Below are 20,901 nucleotides of genomic sequence, written 5' to 3'. Positions count from 1 at the left end.
TCAGTTTTGTTTGTCCGCCCATTCCAACTCTCCACCCCAAATTTGACTCAAATCACTCAAACCGTTTGGGAGATAGGGCTGAAAGTAGGTGAAGGACCTGGAAGTTGCCACCCCAAAATGGTTTTCCGCTCCGATTGGCGGCAGTTTAGGTGGGAAAATTTTGAAATTTTTTTTGTGGGTTACCTTGACTTGTGTTCCCACGTGGGTGTCACCAAAAATTTTCCAGCTCTCAAAATTTATTTTTGCCGCCCCTTTACCGCCCCCGGGGGCGGAAGGAAGTAGTCAGTTTTGTTTTCCTGCCCATTCTAACCCTCCACCCCAAATTTGACTCAAATCACTCAAACCGTTTGGGAGATAGGGCTGAAAGTAGGTGAAGGAGCTGGAAGTTGCCACCCCAAAATGGTTTTCCGCTCCGATTGGCGGCAGTTTAAGTCGGAAAATTTTGAAATTTTTTATGTGGGTTGCCGTGACTTATGTTCCCACGTGGGTGTCACCAAAAATTTTCCAGCTCCTAAATTTATTTTTGCCGCCCCTTTACCGCCCCGGGGGCGGAAGGAAGTAGTCAGTTTTGTTTGTCCGCCCATTCTAACCCTCCACCCCAAATTTGACTCGAATCACTCAAACCGTTTGGGAGATAGAGCAGAAAGTAGGTGAAGGACCTGGAAGTTGCCACCCCAAAATGGTTTTCCGCTCCGATTGGCGGCAGTTAAAGTCGGAAAATTTTGAAATTTTTTGTGTGGGATGCCGTAACTTATGTTCCCACGTGGGTGTCACCAAAAATTTTCAAGCTTTTAAAATTTATTTTTTCCGCCCCTTTACCGCCCCCGGGGGCGGAAGGAAGTAGTCAGTTTTCTTTGTCCGCCCATTCCAACCCCCCACCCCAAATTTGACTCAAATCGGTCAAACCGTTTGGGAGATAGGGCAGAAAGTAGGTGAAGGACCTGGAAGTTGCCACCCCAAAATGGTTTTTCGCTCCGATTGGCGGCAGTTTAGGTCGGAAAATTTTGAAATTTTTTTTGTGCTTTGCCTTGACTCATGTTCCCACGTGGGTGTCAACAAAAATTTTTCAGCTCCTAAAATTTATTTTTGCCGCCCCTTTACCGCCCCCGGGGGCGGAAGGAAGTAGTCAGTTTTCTTTGTCCGCCCATTCCAACCCCCCACCCCAAATTTGACTCAAATCGGTCAAACTGTTTGGGAGATAGGGCTGAAAGTAGGTGAAGGACCTGGAAGTTGCCACCCCAAAATGGTTTTCCGCTCCGATTGGCGGCAGTTTAAGTCGGAAAATTTTGAAATTTTTTGTGTGGGTTGCCTTGAATCATGTTCCCACGTGGGTGTCACCAAAATTTTTCCAGCTCTTAAAATTTATTTTTGCCGCCCCTTTACCGCCCCCGGGGGCGGAAGGAAGTAGTCAGTTTTGTTTGTCCGCCCATTCCAACCCACCACCCCAAATTTGACTCAAATCGGTAAAACCGTTTGGGAGATAGGGCAGAAAGTAGGTGAAGGACCTGGAAGTTGCCACCCCAAAATGGTTTTCCGCTCCGATTGGCGGCAGTTCTGGTCGGAAAATTTTGAAATTTTTTGTGTGGGATGCCGTGACGTATGTTCCCACGTGGGTGTCACCAAAAATTTTCCAGCTCTTAAAATTTATTTTTGCCGCCCCTTTACCGCCCCCGGGGGCGGAAGGAAGTAGTCAGTTTTGTTTGTCCGCCCATTCCAACCCCCCACCCCAAATTTGACTTAAATCACTCAAACCGTTTGGGAGATAGGGCTGAAAGTAGGTGAAGGACCTGGAAGTTGCCACCCCAAAATGGTTTTCCGCTCCGATTGGCGGCAGTTTTGGTCGGAAAATTTTGAAATTTTTTATGTGGGTTGCCTTAACTCATGTTCCCACGTGGGTGTCAACAAAAATTTTCCAGCTCCTAAATTGTATTTTTGCCGCCCCTTTACCGCCCCCGGGGGCGGAAGGAAGTGGTGGGTTTTGTTTGTCCGCCCATTCCAACCCTCCACCCCAAATTTGACTCAAATCACTCAAACCGTTTGGGAGATAGAGCAGAAAGTAGGTGAAAAACCATGTCCTGAACAAAGTTATGGTCCTTCGAGCCGGATTTTTGGGTTTTTTAATTTGCCCAGCCAAACCGTTCGTTTTACGGCAAAAACTCATAGAAGGTAAAAGTTGAGTCTAGCCTTGCCCTATATAACCTCAAAAAATTCAAGTCGATATCTCGAACCGTTCCCGAGATAAATCAAAAAAAACAAACAGCCAATTGGTTCCAAATCCTCAGCTCCAGTTTAGGCTCATTCGGGCTGGATTTGTCCCGGAAATTCTTCCTCAGCTTAAAACAAACATTTCCGCATAAATTGTCGTTTAAATGGAACTTATTAAATCGGCGAAAACGGAGGCTGACACTGTGATAAGTTGAGCGTCTTATTACGATAAGCTCGCAGGGCAAAACGATAATTAAATCGTTTTGTTTTCGTTGCGAAGGTGCAAATTCCTGGCAAACGAGATTATTTTTGTTTTAAATAAATTGCCAATCAAGCTGACGTCATAAAATATGTAAAAAATCATTAATTTACCTAAAAAAATCAGCCAAATTAGACGAAAAATACTGAAAAGAACCGAGTTCTTAAAACCAATCAGTTGATTGGCTTTTTTGCTCTATCTCCCAAACGGTTTGAGTGATTCGAGTGAAATTTGGTGTGTGAGACGAAATTTGGAAGGTGGGAAGTAAACCTCACTACTTCCTTCCGCCCCCGGGGGCGGTAAAGGGGTGGCAAAAATTAAATTTTTGAGCTGGAAAATTTTTGTTGACCCCCACGTGGGAACCTAGCTCTGAGGAACCCTCAGTAAAATTTTCAAATTTTTTGGTTGTTAAATGCCGCCAATCGGAGGGAAAAACCGTTTTAGGGTGGTTTGTGCCAACCCCCTCAGCTACTTTCAGCCCTATCTCCCAAACGGTTTGAGTGATTACTTTCAAATTTGGGTTGTAGGGATGGAATGGGAAGACAATTAAACCCCACTACTTCCTTCCGCCCCCGGGGGCGGTAAAGGGGTGGCAAAAATAAAATTTTTGAGCTGGACAATTTCTGATGACACCCACGTGGGAACAACGGTCTCAAGAACCCTCCGTAAAATTTTCAAATTTTTTGGTTGTTAAATGCCGCCAATCGGAGGGAAAAACCGTTTTAGGGTGGTTTGTGCCAACCCCCTCAGCTACTTTCAGCCCTATCTCCCAAACGGTTTGAGTGATTACTTTCAAATTTGGGTTGTAGGGATGGAATGGGAAGACAATTAAACCCCACTACTTCCTTCCGCCCCCGGGGGCGGTAAAGGGGTGGCAAAAATAAAAATTTTGAGCTGGACAATTTCTGATGACACCCACGTGGGAACAACGGTCTCAAGAACCCTCCGTAAAATTTTCAAATTTTTTGGTTGTTAAATGCCGCCAATCGGAGGGAAAAACCGTTTTAGGGTGGTTTGTGCCAACCCCCTCAGCTACTTTCAGCCCTATCTCCCAAACGGTTTGAGTGATTACTTTCAAATTTGGGTTGTAGGGATGGAATGGGAAGACAATTAAACCCCACTACTTCCTTCCGCCCCCGGGGGCGGTAAAGGGGTGGCAAAAATAAAATTTTTGAGCTGGACAATTTTTGATGACACCCACGTGGGAACAACGGTCTCAAGAACCCTCCGTAAAATTTTCAAATTTTTTGGTTGTTAAATGCCGCCAATCGGAGGGAAAAACCGTTTTAGGGTGGTTTGTGCCAACCCCCTCAGCTACTTTCAGCCCTATCTCCCAAACGGTTTGAGTGATTACTTTCAAATTTTCAGGTTAGGTAGGCCGTCACTTGAGGTAACTTTTACCTTCTATGAGGTTTTGCCGTAAAACGACCGGTTTGGCTGGAAAAATTAAAAAACCCAAAAACTCGGCTCGAAGGACCATAACTTTGTTCAGGACACCGTCACACAAAATTGACAATAACTTCGTTATTTTTAACTTTTACGAAAAATATCTAAGAACAGAATTTGTAACTGATAGTTAGGGCTATCAAATGGCGTTTGAACGATTAAGGTATGTTTACTGGTAACGCCGCTAGAGGGCGCCAAATTTATTCTAAGCAATATCTCCAAAACGATTAGAGATATCGAATTGATTCTTTTGAGGTTAGGTATGCCGTGACTAGACGCTACTTTTACCTTCTAAGAGTTTTTGCCGTAAAACGAACGGTTTGGATGGAAAAATTAAAAAACCCAAAAACCCGGCTCGAAGGACCATAAGATTGTTCAGGTCACGGCCACACAAAATCGTTAATAACTCCGTTATTTCGAACTATTACAAAAAATGTGTAATAAAGGAATTTGTAGCGGACAGTCAGATCTGTCAAATGTCGTTCGAACGACTAAGTTAAGTATCCCGGTAACGCCGCTAGAGGGCGCCAAAGTTTGAACAAGCAATATCTCCGAAACGGTTAGAGGTATCAAGATGAAATTATCAGGTTAGGTAGGTCTTGACTAGACGCAACTTTTACTTTTTATGAGCTTTTGCTGTAAAACGAACGGTTTGGCTGGGAAAATAAAAAAACCCAAAAACCCGGCTCGAAGGACCATAAGATTGTTCAGGTCACGGTCACACAAAATCGTTAATAACTCCGTTATTTCAAACTTTTCCAAAAAATGTGTAATAAAGAAATTTGTAGCGGACAGTCAGAGCTGTCAAATGTCGTTCGAACGACTAAGTTATGTTTCCCGGTAACGCCGCTAGAGGGCGCCAAAATTTGAACAAGCAATATCTCCGAAACGGTTAGAGGTATCAAGATGAAATTATCAGGTTAGGTAGGTCTTGACTAGACGCAACTTTTACTTTTTATGAGCTTTTGCTGTAAAACGAACGGTTTGGCTGGGAAAATTAAAAAACCCAAAAGCCCGGCTCGAAGGACCATAAGATTGTTCAGGACACGGTTACACAAAATCGTTAATAACTCCGTTATTTCAAACTTTTACAAAAAATCTATAATTACAGAATTTGTAGCTGACAGTCAGGGCTGTCAAATGACGTTTGAACGACTAAGTTAAGTTTACCGGTAACGCCGCTAGAGGGCGCCAAAGTTACTCCAGGCAATATCTCGGAAACGGTTCGAGATATCGACTTGAAATTTTCAGGTTAGGTGGCGCATGAATCCTAGCCACTATAAAGTAAAAATTTTCAAAAATTTCCTACCTTTCCCCAATCACCACACTCGCACCTTAAACCGCGTTTAAACGTGTAAATCGCATCGTAAACGATTCTATTCAGTTTTCTACCTGACTTCCGCCGAAAAAACCATATAAAAACGCTTCCGGATTAGTTTACGAACGTGCTCTAACGTGAATAATACTCGTAAGTTGTCTAATGTATGCGGGAAACGTTCATGGAAGCCAAACTGTACTATTAGGTCTTAATTTTAATTTTTTTTTAAACATTTCAAGTAAAAAACCCAGTTTCTCGAACTGGGTGCCTGGTATCGGTTAAATGACAGCGGAAATGGATTTCCCGACCCCAAATTAGTCGAAAACGAGTACAAACTCGATAAACTTATCTGAAAAGGTAACAAAGTTACCAAACGCGACGTTTCGACCCCCAAAAACCAACTTTTTTGTTTGGAACGCTAGAAACCTCATCTCAAATTCATTTTATGGTAATTTTTTCCAGGAAACACGCCGGTACAATCGGTTTTGCGTTATCACCTCAACTAACCAAGTTACAGCGTAGTAAACGGTTTTTAAAGCGTTTCTCAAGTGAATTAACGTGCTCACGTCGTCTCTAAAAGCTGTGCAAAGTGGGGAAGTTGGTAATTACTGTTTGCCTTAAGCACTGATCAAAACGTTCGCAGGAATTTGATTAACGAACTGTCTTCTCGAAGATGCTGGCGAAAAGCAAATTGCAACGTTAAGTTTTGCTACGCAGCTTTAACGATTAATTTAGTTTATTAAGTTGCCTGATGCTGGTGGTTTACGTCAGTTTTTAGCTAGAATGAGGCTTTAGAATGAAAAAATGTGAAAAAAACTTTCTAACTCGGTTAGGTTAGGAAATTTCGCCAAAATGACAGTTGGAATGGATAGCCCGTCCCCAAATTAGTCGAAAAGGAGTACAAACTCGGGGGGGTTAGCTGGTCAAATAACCGAGTTACAAAGCTTCAAAGCGCTAGCAGCGCCATCTTTAACTAGAAACAACTTTGTTATTAGTCAACTTAGACCCCCGAAGTGACCACTCATTTTCGACTAATTTGGGGTCGCCGAATCCAAATCCGCAGTCAAATTTCACTTAACTCGATTTTCTGGCAAATTAACTGTTAAAACCCCATTTTTTCGGTCCAACTCGGTTAGGTTAGGAAATTTCGCCAAAATGACAGTTGGAATGGATAGCCCGTCCCCAAGTTAGTCGAAAAGGAGTACAAACTCGATGGGGTTAGTTGGTCAAATAACGGAGTTACCAGGCTTCAAAGCGCTAGCAGCGCCATCTTTAACTGAAAACAACTTTGTTATTAGTCAACTTAGACCCCCGAAGTGACCACTCATTTTCGACTAATTTGGGGTCGCCGAATCCAAATCCGCAGTCAAATTTCACTTAACTCGATTTTCTGGCAAATTAACAGTTAAAACTCATTTTTTTCGGTCCAACTCGGTTAGGTTAGGAAATTTCGCCAAAATGACAGTTGGAATGGATAGCCCGTCCCCAAATTAGTCGAAAAGGAGTACAAACTTGGGGGGGTTAGTTGGTCAAATAACGGAGTTACAAGGCTTCAAAGCGCTAGCAGCGCCATCTTTAACTAGAAACAACTTTGTTATTAGTCAACTTAGACCCCCGAAGTGACCACTCATTTTCGACTAATTTGGGGTCGCCGAATCCAAATTTGTAATCAAATTTCACTTAACTCGATTTTCTGGCAAATTAACAATTAAAACTCCATTTTTTCGGTCCAACTCGGTTAGGTTAGGAAATTTCGCCAAACTGACAGTTGGAATGGATAGCCCGTCCCCAAATTAGTCGAAAAGGAGTACAAACTCGGGGGGGTTAGTTGGTCAAATAACGGAGTTACAAGGCTTCAAAGCGCTAGCAGCGCCATCTTTAACTAAAAACAACTTTGTTATTAGTCAACTTAGACCCCCGAAGTAACCACTCATTTTCGACTAATTTGGGGTCGCTGAATCCAAATCCGCAATCAAATTTCACTTAACTCGAGTTTCTGGCAAATTAACTGTTAAAACACCATTTTTTCGGTCCAACTCGGTTAGGTTAGGAAATTTCACCAAAATGACAGTTGGAATGGATAGCCCGTCCCCAAATTAGTCGAAAAGGAGTACAAACTCGGGGGGGTTAGTTGGAGAAATAACGGAGTTACAAAGCTTCAAAGCGCTAGCAGCGCCATCTTTAACTAGAAACAACTTTTTTATTAGTCAACCTAGACCCCTGAAGTGACCACTCATTTTCGACTAATTTGGGGTCGCCGAATCCAAATTTGCAGTCAAATTTCACTTAACTCGATTTTCTGGCAAATTAACTGTTAAAACCCCATTTTTTCGGTCCAACTCGGTTAGGTTAGGAAATTTCGCCAAAATGACAGTTGGAATGGATAGCCCGTCCCCAAATTAGTCGAAAAGCAGTACAAACTCGGGGGGGTTAGTTGGTCAAATAACAGAGTTACAAGGCTTCAAAGCGCTTGCAGCGCCATCTTTAACTAGAAACAACTTTTTTATTAGTCAACCTAGACCCCTGAAGTGACCACTCATTTTCGACTAATTTGGGGTCGCTGAATCCAAATCCGCAATCAAATTTTACTTAACTCGATTTTCTGGCAAATTAATTGTTAAAACACCATTTTTCCGGTCCAACTCGGTTAGGTTAGGAAATTTCGCAAAACTGACAGTTGGAATGGATAGCCCGTCCCCAAATTAGTCGAAAAGGAGTACAAACTCGGGGGGTTAGTTGGTCAAATAACGGAGTTACAAGGCTTCAAAGCGCTAGCAGCGCCATCTTTAACTAGAAACAACTTTTTTATTAGTCAACCTAGACCCCTGAAGTGACCACTCATTTTCGACTAATTTGGGGTCGCCGAATCCAAATTTGTAATCAAATTTCACTTAACTCGATTTTCTGGCAAATTAATTGTTAAAACCCCATTTTTCCGGTCCAACTCGGTTAGGTTAGGAAATTTCGCCAAAATGACAGTTGGAATGGATAGCCCGTCCCCAAATTAGTCGAAAAGGAGTACAAACTTGGGGGGGTTAGTTGGTCAAATAACGGAGTTACAAGGCTTCAAAGCGCTAGCAGCGCCATCTTTAACTAGAAACAACTTTGTTATTAGTCAACCTAGACCCCCGAAGTGACCACTCATTTTCGACTAATTTGGGGTCGCCGAATCCAAATCCGCAATCAAATTTTACTTAACTCGATTTTCTAGAAAATTAATTGTTAAAACACCATTTTTTCGGTCCAACTCGGTTAGGTTAAGAAATTTCGCCAAAATGACAGTTGGAATGGATAGCCCGTCCCCAAATTAGTCGAAAAGGAGTACAAACTCGGGGGGGTTAGTTGGTCAAATAACGGAGTTACAAAGCTTCAAAGCGCTAGCAGCGCCATCTTTAACTAGAAACAACTTTGTTATTAGTCAACCTAGACCCCCGAAGTGACCACTCATTTTCGACTAATTTGGGGTCGCCGAATCCAAATCCGCAATCAAATTTCACTTAACTCGATTTTCTGGCAAATTAACTGTTAAAACACCATTTTTTCGGTCCAACTCGGTTAGGTTAGGAAATTTCGCCAAAATGACAGTTGGAATGGATAGCCCGTCCCCAAATTAGTCGAAAAGGAGTACAAACTCGATGGGGTTAGTTGGTCAAATAACGGAGTTACAAGGCTTCAAAGCGCTAGCAGCGCCATCTTTAACTAGAAACAACTTTGTTATTAGTCAACCTAGACCCCCGAAGTGACCACTCATTTTCGACTAATTTGGGGTCGCCGAATCCAAATTTGCTGTCAAATTTGACGTACCTTTCACCCAGCTCGAGTTTCTGGGACAAAATTTAAAAAAATCAAATTTTTCACTTTTCCGGGTAAATTCCTCCCCCTGTTCGACTCATTCGGAAAAATGGACGGAAATAAGAGAAAACCGCGTCGTTATCAGCATTTTCGAGTATTTCTCCCGATTATGCAAATCTTCCCCGATAACGTCATTGATTCCTTATCTTTACTCAGCGAGTTGGTACTTTGAATTTTAAATCTCAAATAAGGATTTTTCCACTTTCGATTAAACCATTTTCCCTGGAAAATCCCTAGAAAACCAAAAAAAAATCGGCTCGAAGGACCAAATGTAAACGTTCCCACGTTTGTTATCGTTTCGTCAGATTTAACTGCGTTTACATGTTTTTTGTTTAAAATTAAGACAAACAAACACGATTTCGGTCACCTGACACTCCTGAGAAATTCGAGAAGGCGGTTTGAACGTAAATATCAGTTTTCCCCATTTTTTTCACCTTTTTAAACCTGAAACTATCGTCGGAGAAAAAATCAGGACGAACGGACTTGAAACAGGGCCGTAACAGGCTAAAGTGTTTGACTGGTTTCTTGGAAGAGACTGTCCTGTAACGGCAAAATGCGCCTAACTCAAAAACTTAACAAGTTAGAGGGTTGATTTTTTGAGGTAACATTTCTGACAGTCCAAGGAACTTTCAGTAAAATTTTGAAGTCAATCGGACTCAAATCAGGGCCGTAACAGCCCAAAAACCCACAGTCAGTTTGATTAAAGCTGATTCTAGTGTCCTGCAACGGCAAAATGCGTCTAACTCAAAAACGTGACAAGTGAGAGGGTTGATTTTTTGAGGGAACATTTCTGACAGTTTAAGAAACCCATAAACCAAATTTCAAGTAAATCGGACTAAAATCAGGGCCGTAACAGCCCAAAAACCCACGTCAGTTTGATTAAAGTTGATTGTACTGTCCTGCAACGGCAAAATGCGTCTAACTCAAAAACTTAACAAGTTAGAGGGTTGATTTTTTGAGGGAAAGTTCCTGACAGTCCAAGGAACTTACAGTAAAATTTTGAAGTCAATCGGACTGAAATCAGGGCCGTAACAGCCCAAAAACCCACGTCAGTTTGACTAAAGTTGATTCTAGTGTCCTGCAACGGCAAAATGCGTCTAACTCAAAAACGTGACAAGTGAGAGGGTTGATTTTTTCAGGAAACATTTCAGACAGTTTAAGGAACCTACAAACCAAATTTCAAGTCAATCGGACCAAAATCAGGGCCGTAACAGCCCAAAAACCCACGTCAGTTTGATTAAAGTTGATTGTACTGTCCTGCAACGGCAAAATGCGTCTAACTCAAAAACGTGACAAGTGAGAGGGTTGATTTTTTCAGGGTAAGTTTCTGACAGTTTAAGGAACCCATAAACCAAATTTCAAGTCAATCGGACTCAAATCAGGGCCGTAACAGCCCAAAAACCCCCAGTCAGTTTGTTAAAGTTGATTGTACTGTCCTGCAACGGCAAAATGCGTCTAACTCAAAAACGTGACAAGTTAGAGGGTTGATTTTTTCAGGAAACATTTCTGACAGTTTAAGGAACCCACAAACCAAATTTCAAGTTAATCGGACTAAAATCAGGGCCGTAACAGCCCAAAAACCCACGTCAGTTTGATTAAAGTTGATTCTACTGTCCTGCAACGGCAAAATGCGTCTAACTCAAAAACGTGACAAGTTAGAGGGTTGATTTTTTCAGGGTAAGTTTCTGACAGTTTAAGGAACCCACAAACCAAATTTCAAGTTAATCGGACTGAAATCAGGGCCGTAACAGCCCAAAAACCCACGTCAGTTTGATTAAAGTTGATTCTACTGTCCTGCAACGGCAAAATGCGTCTAACTCAAAAACGTGACAAGTTAGAGGGTTGATTTTTTTAGAGAACATTTCGGACAGTTTAAGGAACTCACAAACCAAATTTCAAGTAAATCGGACTGAAATCAGGGCCGTAACAGCCCCAAAACCCACAGTCAGTTTGATTAAAGTTGATTGTACTGTCCTGCAACGGCAAAATGCGTCTAACTCAAAAACGTGACAAGTTAGAGGGTTCATTTTTTCAGGGAACATTTCAGACAGTTTAAGGAACCCACAAACCAAATTTCAAGTTAATCGGACCCAAATCAGGGCCGTAATGGCCCAAAAACCCACGTCAGTTTGATTAAAGTTGATTGTACTGTCCTGCAACGGCAAAATGCGTCTAACTCAAAAACGTGACAAGCTAGAGGGTTGATTTTTTGAGGTAACATTTCTGACAGTCCAAGGAACTTTCAGTAAAATTTTGAAGTCAATCGGACCAAAATCAGGACCGTAATGGCCCAAAAACCCACAGTCAGTTTGATTTTCTGCAACTTCCATTTGACTGAGTGACGTAACTGTCAAAATAACTGTCAAAATGACAGTTTTAAGGTGAAAAAATTGATTTTTCCCCCACTGACAGCCTGGACTTTGACAGTTACGTAGTTTTCCTGTCAAATTTGCTCGGTGTTTCACAAATGCTCTGGAAAAATCGGGCAAAGAATGCCCCGTCCCCTGTTTAGGGGAATAACTCAGTTTAGGAGCGGCTAGGAGTGAAAACCCTTAGAAGGTGTTTTGTAGAGCGGGAAATTCTCTACAACTTTCATTCTTTACGCTTTTTTAATATCTCCTAAAATAACGGAGATATGTTCTATTGAAATTGGGTCAAAAAAGTTTGGTGTTGGTCTTGGCTTTTCGGCCTGTAACTCCGTTACCAAGCCCCTAAAAGCAAAAACACCTTTATACAACCTTGTAGAGAATTGAATTTCCTTGAAGTTTGTTTATATAAAATTTTTTGATAGCTAATCAAATAACCGAGTTACTCCCTCTTGAAATCATGGGAGTGATTAACACTGTCCTGCAACGGTTAAATGGTTCTAACTCAAAAACGCGACTAGCTAGAGGGTTGATTTTTTTAGGGTAATTTTAGGACAGTTTAAGGAACTTGCAGTAAAATTTTGAAGTAAATCGGACAGAAATCAGGGCCGTAGTGGCCCAAAAACCCCAAATCCCAAAATTCTTCCTATATAAAGTTGTGGTGGAAAAGTTGCAATTTCTGATATAAAAGGGTGTTTTATTACCCCTTATATATCAATACGATGACCGAATCATAGCATCGTGCAAGATTAATGATGCATTTTGATCTTTAAGGAAACGCGAATCGTTTTTCACCCCGGAAAACTCGTAATATCAGCAATAAAAACGCTTTATCCGGACGGTTATCGGTTTGTCCGCCATTTTTCTTTATATCGCGCGCCCTCTGCACGTCGTTATTGACACTGTTGGATAGGAAATTTAATGAGGATTCCAAAAATGTGCTTAAAAACGCGATTCGGTCACTCTAAGTGGGTTTTACGGACGATTTTCTTACAGACTGTCTTTTAAACCGTCATTTTCGCAATTCAAACTTTGACAGCGTTTTTCTCCCTGACTGTACTGAATTTTTTACTGTTTTTTACGGTTATTGGATAGGAAATTTAATGAGGATTCCAAAAATGTGCTTAAAAACGCGATTCGGGCACTCTAAGTGGGTTTTACGGACGATTTTCTCGGAGACTGTCTTTTAAACGGTAATTTTTTCATTTCAAACTTTGACAGCGTTTTTCTCCCTGACTGTACAGGATTTTTTAGTGTTTTTTCTGGTTATTGGATAGGAAATTTAATGAGGATTCCAAAAATGTGCTTAAAAACGCGATTCGGGCACTCTAAGTGGGTTTTACGGACGGTTTTCTCGCAGACTGTCCTTTAAACCGTCATTTTTGCAATTAAAACTTTGACAGCGTTTTTCTTCTTGACTGTATCGAATTTTTTAGTGTTTTTTCATGTCGTTAGATAGGAAATTTAATGAGGATTCCAAAAATGTGCTTAAAAACCTGATTCGGTCATTCTAAGTGGGTTTTACGGACGATTTTCTCGGAGACTGTCCTTTAAACTGTCATTTTTGCAATTCAAACTTTGACAGCGTTTTTCTCCCTAACAGTACCGAATTTTTTAGTGTTTTTTATGGTTATTGGATAGGAAATTTAATGAGGATTCCAAAAATGTGCTTAAAAACCTGATTTGGTCATTCTAAGTGGGTTTTACGGACGATTTTATCGAAGACTGTCCTTTAAACCGTCTTTTTTGCAATTCAAACTTTGACAGCGTTTTTCTCCCTGACTTATCGAGTTTTTTTAGTGTTTTTTAGGTTATCGGATAGAAAATTTAATGGGGAATCCAAAAATGTCCTTAAAAGCCGGATTCGGTCATTTTAAGTGGGTTTTACGGACGATTTTCTCGAAGACTGTTCTTTAAACTGTCATTTTTGCTGTTCAAACTTTGACAGCGTTTTTCTCCCTGAAAGTACCGAATTTTTTAGTGTTTTTTCAGGTTATTGGATAGGAAATTTAATGAGGAATCCAAAAATGTGCTTAAAAATTCAAAAACTCCCCGCGGTAAAGTTTTCTTTAAGGATTATCGCATTTTTCTTGTTTCAAAAGTGGATTTTTAAGGAAAACTTTGCAAACAACAACGTTATTGCTTCTCGGGGGTTCGTGACTCGACTTTTCGCTCTTTTTCGCATATTAAACAAGGATCACGTACCTTGGTAATGCGGTTATTCATTTACATACTCTCCGAATTTCTCCCAGGTGAAGCCTAATTAAACTTTCGTAAGAAACTGTTAATTTAGATTGGCTGAACTTTGACGCCCTCTAGCGGTCAAACGGTGTTATCAATCAGCTCGTGGGGGGACATTTTTAGAAAGCTTGAAATCTGCTCTATCTTTTGTTTTCTATGACATTTTGACGTAACTTGTCAAATAAGGGAGTTATTTAGGGTCAAAGCAACGTGTGTCCAACTCATGTATGTCGCCATATTGATTTTGCCCTGTAACTCGGTTTAGAGGAGGAGGATTTTTCGGCTAGAGGGCATCAAAATTATTTCACCCTAAAATCACATATTTTGGGACACATCTCGCTTTGACCCTAAATAACTCCCTTATTTGACAAGTTACGTCAAAGTGTCATAGAAAACAAAAGATAGAGCAGATTTCAAGCTTTCCAAAAATATCCCCCCATGAGTTGATTGGTTATATCGTTTGGCCGCTAGCGGGCGTCAAAGTTCCTTCACCATAAAATCTCATATTTTGTGACACTCGTTGCTTTGACCCTAAATTACATCCTTATTTGACAAGTTATGTCAAAATGTCATAGAAAACAAACGATAGAGCAGATTTCAAGCTTTCTGAAAATGTCCCCTCATGAGCTGATTGATGACACCGTTTGGCCGCTAGAGGACGTCAAAGTTCCTTTACCAAAATATCACATATTATATTGTAAATATTTTTTTTTGTCAGATTTCATGTCTCAATCCGGCCGAGTTTCTGGCAAAAAAAATGTTGAATTGGGTTAGGTTAGATCTAACTCTGTTAGTTTTTGAGATATCAAAAAACCGACTGCACCGGCGTCTTTTCCGGGAAATTTTAACATAAAATGACACCGAGATGACAACTGTAACTTGACAAATAAAAAAGTTGTCTTTTTTGACAGTTCGAGGCCGCCATTTTGAATTTTCTGTCAAAAAACGATGTTGCACCTCATTTTAAAGGGAATTTCACGTAGTTTCAAGAAATGACAGACAAAATGGCGTCCGAGGCCGCCATTTTGAATTTCCTGTCAAAATATTGACATGCACCTCATTTTAAAGGAAATTTCACGTAGTTTCAAGAAATGACAGACAAAATGGCGTCCGAGGCCGCCATTTTGAATTTTCTGTCAAAATATTGACTTGCACCTCATTTTAAAGGGAATTTCACGTAGATTCTAAAAATGACAGACAAAATGGCGCCTGAGGCCGCCATTTTGAATTTTCTGTCAAAATATTGACATGCACCTCATTTTAAAGAGAATTTCACGTAGATTCTAAAAATGACAGACAAAATGGCGCCTGAGGCCGCCATTTTGAATTTTCTGTCAAAATATTGAGATGCACCTCATTTTAAAGGAAATTTCACGGAGATTCAGAAAATGACAGACGAAATGGCGTCCCAGGCCGCCATTTTGAATTTTCTGTCAAAATATTGAGATGCACCTCATTTTAAAGGAAATTTCACGGAGATTCAGAAAATGACAGATAAAATGACGTCCGAGGCCGCCATTTTGAATTTTCTGTCAAAAAACGATGTTGCACCTCATTTTAAAGGAAATTTCTCGTAGATTCAGAAAATGACAGACAAAATGGCGTCTCAAGCCGCCATTTTGAATTTTCTGTCAAAAAACCATGTTGCACCTCATTTTAAAGGAAATTTCACGTAGATTCAGAAAATGACAGACAAAATGGCGTCCCAGGCCGCCATTTTGAATTTTCTGTCAAAATATTGAGATGCACCTCATTTTAAAGGAAATTTCACGGAGATTCAGAAAATGACAGATAAAATGACGTCCGAGGCCGCCATTTTGAATTTTCTGTCAAAATATTGAGATGCACCTCATTTTAAAGGAAATTTCACGTAGTTTCAAGAAATGACAGACAAAATGGCGTCCCAGGCCGCCATTTTGAATTTTCTGTCAAAATATTGAGATGCACCTCATTTTAAAGGAAATTTCACGGAGATTCAGAAAATGACAGATAAAATGACGTCCGAGGCCGCCATTTTGAATTTTCTGTCAAAAAACGATGTTGCACCTCATTTTAAAGGAAATTTCTCGTAGATTCAGAAAATGACAGACAAAATGGCGTCTCAAGCCGCCATTTTGAATTTTCTGTCAAAAAACCATGTTGCACCTCATTTTAAAGGAAATTTCACGTAGATTCAGAAAATGACAGACGAAATGGCGTCCCAGGCCGCCATTTTGAATTTTCTGTCAAAAAACGATGTTGCACCTCATTTTAAAGGAAATTTCTCGTAGATTCAGAAAATGACAGACAAAATGGCGTCTCAAGCCGCCATTTTGAATTTTCTGTCAAAAAACCATGTTGCACCTCATTTTAAAGGAAATTTCACGTAGATTCAGAAAATGACAGACAAAATGGCGTCCCAGGCCGCCATTTTGAATTTTCTGTCAAAATATTGAGATGCACCTCATTTTAAAGGAAATTTCACGGAGATTCAGAAAATGACAGATAAAATGACGTCCGAGGCCGCCATTTTGAATTTTCTGTCAAAATATTGAGATGCACCTCATTTTAAAGGAAATTTCACGTAGTTTCAAGAAATGACAGACAAAATGGCGTCCCAGGCCGCCATTTTGAATTTTCTGTCAAAATATTGAGATGCACCTCATTTTAAAGGAAATTTCACGGAGATTCAGAAAATGACAGATAAAATGACGTCCGAGGCCGCCATTTTGAATTTTCTGTCAAAAAACGATGTTGCACCTCATTTTAAAGGAAATTTCTCGTAGATTCAGAAAATGACAGACAAAATGGCGTCTCAAGCCGCCATTTTGAATTTTCTGTCAAAAAACCATGTTGCACCTCATTTTAAAGGAAATTTCACGTAGATTCAGAAAATGACAGACGAAATGGCGTCCCAGGCCGCCATTTTGAATTTTCTGTCAAAAAACGATGTTGCACCTCATTTTAAAGGAAATTTCTCGTAGATTCAGAAAATGACAGACAAAATGGCGTCTCAAGCCGCCATTTTGAATTTTCTGTCAAAAAACCATGTTGCACCTCATTTTAAAGGAAATTTCACGGAGATTCAGAAAATGACAGATAAAATGACGTCCGAGGCCGCCATTTTGAATTTTCTGTCAAAATATTGACATGCACCTCATTTTAAAGGAAATTTCACGTAGTTTCAAGAAATGACAGACAAAATGGCGTCCGAGGCCGCCATTTTGAATTTTCTGTCAAAATATTGACATGCACCTCATTTTAAAGGGAATTTCACGTAGATTCTAAAAATGACAGACAAAATGGCGCCTGAGGCCGCCATTTTGAATTTTCTGTCAAAATATTGAGATGCACCTCATTTTAAAGGAAATTTCACGTAGTTTCAAGAAATGACAGACAAAATGGCGTCCGAGGCCGCCATTTTGAATTTTCTGTCAAAATATTGACTTGCACCTCATTTTAAAGGGAATTTCACGTAGATTCTAAAAATGACAGACAAAATGGCGCCTGAGGCCGCCATTTTGAATTTTCTGTCAAAATATTGACATGCACCTCATTTTAAAGGAAATTTCACGTAGTTTCAAGAAATGACAGACAAAATGACGTCCGAGGCCGCCATTTTGAATTTTCTGTGAAAATATTGACATGCACCTCATTTTAAAGAAAATTTCACGTAGATTCTAAAAATGACAGACAAAATGGCGCCTGAGGCCGCCATTTTGAATTTTCTGTCAAAATATTGAGATGCACCTCATTTTAAAGGAAATTTCACGTAGTTTCAAGAAATGACAGACAAAATGGCGTCCGAGGCCGCCATTTTGAATTTTCTGTCAAAATATTGACTTGCACCTCATTTTAAAGGGAATTTCACGTAGATTCTAAAAATGACAGACAAAATGGCGCCTGAGGCCGCCATTTTGAATTTTCTGTCAAAATATTGACATGCACCTCATTTTAAAGGAAATTTCACGTAGTTTCAAGAAATGACAGACAAAATGACGTCCGAGGCCGCCATTTTGAATTTTCTGTGAAAATATTGACATGCACCTCATTTTAAAGAAAATTTCACGTAGATTCTAAAAATGACAGACAAAATGGCGCCTGAGGCCGCCATTTTGAATTTTCTGTCAAAATATTGACATGCACCTCATTTTAAAGGAAATTTCACGTAGTTTCAAGAAATGACAGACAAAATGACGTCCGAGGCCGCCATTTTGAATTTTCTGTCAAAATATTGAGATGCACCTCATTTTAAAGGAAATTTCACGGAGATTCAGAAAATGACAGATAAAATGACGTCCGAGGCCGCCATTTTGAATTTTCTGTCAAAATATTGACATGCACCTCATTTTAAAGGAAATTTCACGTAGTTTCAAGAAATGACAGACAAAATGACGTCCGAGGCCGCCATTTTGAATTTTCTGTCAAAATATTGACATGCACCTCATTTTAAAGGGAATTTCACGTAGATTCTAAAAATGACAGACAAAATGGCGCCTGAGGCCGCCATTTTGAATTTTCTGTCAAAATATTGAGATGCACCTCATTTTAAAGGAAATTTCACGGAGATTCAGAAAATGACAGAGAAAATGACGTCCCAGGCCGCCATCTTGAATTTTCTGTCAAAAAACGATGTTGCACCTCATTTTAAAGGAAATTTCACGTAGATTCAGAAAATGACAGACGAAATGGCGTCCCAGGCCGCCATTTTCAATTTTCTGTCAAAAAACCATGTTGCACCTCATTTTAAAGGAAATTTCACGTAGATTCAGAAAATGACAGACGAAATGGCGTCCCAGGCCGCCATTTTGAATTTCCTGTCAAAAAACCATGTTGCACCTCATTTTAAAGGAAATTTCACGTAAATTCAGAAAATGACAAACAAAATGGCGTCTCAGGCCGCCATTTTGAATTTCCTGTCAAAAAACAATGTTGCACCTCATTTTAAAGGAAATTTCACGTAGATTCAGAAAATGACAGACAAAATGGCGTCTCAGGCCGCCATTTTGAATTTCTGGTCAAAAAACCATGTTGCACCTTATTTTAAAGCAAATTTCTTCTAGATTTCACTACGGCCCTGTCACTTGAGTGTCATTAATGAAATTTTTTCTGTATATTGGCAAAGCCTTCAGCAAAATACCCTAAAAAAATCACTCTTCTCCCTTACGTAGTTTTCGAGATATAAATTTCCAAAATTGCTTCTGGCTGTAACTCAGTTTTGGGCTCTGAAGGCACCAACCTGGGTTTCTGGTCCACTACGGCCTTATTACTGGAGCGATTTTGATGAAATTTTTACCCAACATTCCCAAGTCTTTTGGCTATATTCACCCAAAAAATCAGCACTCTAACTCACGTAGTTGTCGAGATATAAATTTCTAAACTTTCCCTTAGCTACTGAGAAAAAAAATCATTTTTAGGAATTTTCCCGATAACGTTTCCCATGTTAATTTAAAACCACTCGACAGTCCAGACACGTACGGAAATAAGTCAAGTGGGTTTCACTAACAGATTAACGAACGATGACTGCGTGGAAAATCGGAATTGTTCCAAAGGAACTCCACGTCAGGTAACTTGAAAGTTTTCAGACAATTCCAACCGAAGATTTATGATTTTTGGAGGAGTGTTAGACGAGTTTTTGTCAGTTTTTTTTTCTGGTGGTCAAAAGAGGATTCTTTAGGCTACCAAACGGTAAAAAAAACCACCCTGTAGCTCGTCAAATAACCGAGTTACAGGGTGATCAAAGTTGACCAACTTTTTTGGAGATTTACTATCTTTGACAGCGTTTTTCTACCTGACTGTACTGAATTTTTGAGTGTTTTTTTTAGGTTATTGGATAGGAAATTTAATCAGGATTCCAAAAATGTGCTTAAAAACGTGATTCGGTGATTCTAAGTACGTTTTACAAGCGATTTTGTAACTCACTGTACTTTAAAACTGCGTTTCTGGAAGTTTGAATTTTGACAGCGTTTTTCTACCTGACTGTATTGAATTTTTGAGTGTTTTTTTTTAGGTTATTGGATAGGAAATTTAATGAGGATTCCAAAAATGTGCTTAAAAACGTGATTCGGTGATTCTAAGTACGTGTTACAAGCGATTTTGTAACTCACTGTACTTTAAAACTGCGTTTCTGGAAGTTCAAATTTTGACAGCGCTTTTCTACCTGACTGTACCGAATTTTTGAGTGTTTTTTTTAATTATTGGATAGGAAATTTAATGAGGATTCCAAAAATGTGCTTAAAAACTTGATTCGGTGATTCTAAGTAGGTTTTACAGGCGATTTTGTAACTTACTGTACTTTAAAACTGCGTTTCTGGAAGTTTAAATTTTAACAGCGCTTTTCTACCTGACTGTACTGAATTTTTGAGTGTTTTTTTAGGTTATTGGATAGGAAATTTAATGAGGATTCCAAAAATGTGCTTAAAAATGCGATTTGGTCACTCTAAGTGCGTTTTAGAAACGATTTTGTAGCAGACTGTCCTTTAAAACTGAGTGTTTTGCACTTCAAACTTTGACAGCGCTTTTCTACCTGACTGTACTGAATTTTTGAGTGTTTTTTTTTAGGTTATTGAATAGGAAATTTAATGAGGATTCCAAAAATGTGCTTAAAAATGCGATTTGGTCACTCTAAGTGCGTTTTAGAAACGATTTTGTAGCAGACTGTCCTTTAAAACTGAGTGTTTTGCTCTTCAAACTTTGACAGCGCTTTTCTACCTGACTGTACCGAATTTTTGAGTGTTTTTTTTAGGTTATTGAATAGGAAATTTAATGAGGATTCCAAAAATGTGCTTAAAAACACGATTCGGTGATTCTAAGTAGGTTTTACAGGCGATTTTGTCCCTGACTGTCCTTGTGGGTGGTAAGTGGTTCAGACCGTTTGCCGCCCCTGGGGGCGGTTCCACCCAACCGATTTTGGTCTAAATTTTTGTGAGGACTTCTCAAGGTCCAGTCTTCCACTTCCAAGAGGCCGGTTGAAAAAGTCGCAAAAAAAAATTTTTGCCACCCCTTGCCGCCCCCGGGGGCGGTTTTTGCTCCGCCCTCTATAAAACCACCCCAATTTAGACAGGCACACCAAATTTCAGCTTGATCAGACCTTTGGTTCTAAAGTTATGGGCAAATCAAGCAAACCACTTTTGGTGTCCACCCTGTAACTTAAGGGAAAACCACCAAAAAACCATTTTTCCCCACTCCGTTTAGAAAAATGCCTTTTTTAGCTCCCCGAGCCTAATTAATTATTT

The 20,901-nt window shown here is 39.8% G+C and overlaps 1 protein-coding gene across 2 annotated transcripts in view; it reads right to left on the bottom strand.

Moving 5' to 3' along the window:
- LOC145739444 (uncharacterized) overlaps nucleotides 1-20,901 on the bottom strand; it is a 55,458-nt gene that overhangs the window by 8,756 nt on the left and 25,801 nt on the right. The gene's annotated exons all lie outside the window — the stretch shown is intronic.

This window comes from Ips typographus, unplaced genomic scaffold (assembly GCF_016097725.1).
Source record: "Ips typographus isolate SLU unplaced genomic scaffold, UJ_Ityp_2.0 IpsContig179, whole genome shotgun sequence".
NCBI classification, from domain to species: domain Eukaryota; kingdom Metazoa; phylum Arthropoda; class Insecta; order Coleoptera; family Curculionidae; genus Ips; species Ips typographus.
This window is presented reverse-complemented; position numbering and strand designations above follow the sequence as displayed.